The sequence below is a fragment of the Octopus bimaculoides genome, chromosome 26 (genome assembly GCF_001194135.2).
Source record: "Octopus bimaculoides isolate UCB-OBI-ISO-001 chromosome 26, ASM119413v2, whole genome shotgun sequence".
NCBI lineage: Eukaryota > Metazoa > Mollusca > Cephalopoda > Octopoda > Octopodidae > Octopus > Octopus bimaculoides.
Genome location: NC_069006.1, coordinates 2,878,382 through 2,879,664, shown reverse-complemented (window position 1 = coordinate 2,879,664; position 1,283 = coordinate 2,878,382). Strand labels below are relative to the sequence as shown.

Genomic DNA, 1,283 nt, shown 5'->3' with positions numbered 1-1,283 from the left:
ACACACACACACACACACACACACACACACACACACACACACACACACACACACACACACACACACATACATACGCACGCACACATACACATACACATACAGCATTTTTCAGTTTCCATTAACCAAATCTACACACAAATCTTTGGTCGGAATGAGGTTTTAGTAGAAGACACTTGCCCAAGGTGCCATGCAGTAGGGCAGAACCTGGAACCATGTGGTTAGGAAGAAAGCTTCTTGCCACACAGCCACCCCTGCACCCAAGTTCTGAATGTGTTATTTAGAATTTAGATATAGGAGTTAAATGTGTTCGATGTCTCACTTTTTATCTCAAAAATTATATAAAATGAAAGCTCACTAGATAATGTTTCTCTTTCTCTATCCTCCTTTCTCTCTCTCTCTCTCGCTCTCTCTCTCTCTCTCTCTCTTTCTCTTTCTCTCACTCTCTCGTTCTATTATTCATAGGGCCTACTGCCTGGTTTCTATGGCCTTTAAGTTACTGAGACAACTTGGTCCTGAACGGGATTCCAGTCTGCTAGAAAATACGGTCAGCCGAATCTCCCTCAAATCACATCCTATTGTCAATAAAAAAAGGAATGAGAGAACAAAAGAATATAGGGATGAATACATAATTCTTTTATTCCTTCACTAGAGTAATTCCTTGTACTTTGGCTATCGTGGGGCCGATCATATAAGTCCTAGTATTTAGATTAGTTAGGTAGATAATCGATCTTTATGAAAGGGTCATTACCTCTTGTTGTAAAGGGACATAAACCAGCACAATATTTTATACCATACACGCATAAACATTCATATATGAACATAACTAGAAGCCTTTGCCCCGAAGCTTAGTGCGTACAGGGCTGGTTACCTGACATATAAATGACCAAGGTCATAACACTGTTCCTTAAAGGGCCACCAGTCTGTTGCAGGGCTGCTCATTTACAGCTGAATGAACTGGAACAAAATGGAATGAAATGCTTTACTCAAGAACACAACGCACTTCCTGGTCCAGGAATCGAAATCACGATCTTGTGATCATGTGTGCAACACACTGACCACTCGGGTATCTGCCTTCATTCATGTAGTCAATCAGGTTGGTAATGGCAAATATAATGGCCAATTTTAAGGTTCTATTAAAAATGAAAAAGCCCATGATTAAGACAATTATTTATTCGTTACCATAATTTCCATTAACATAATTTCCTTCCATCTGTCAACAAGCTTATAAATGCCACACTTGTAAAATTGTTTAGGTTTTCATGCGAACTATGAATCCAATTTAT

At 39.1% G+C, this 1,283-nt stretch overlaps 1 protein-coding gene across 1 annotated transcript in view; it reads left to right on the top strand.

Moving 5' to 3' along the window:
- The window catches only part of LOC106875530 (lithocholate 6-beta-hydroxylase), a 43,832-nt gene that overhangs the window by 27,113 nt on the left and 15,436 nt on the right, over positions 1 to 1,283 (top strand). The window lies entirely within an intron of this gene.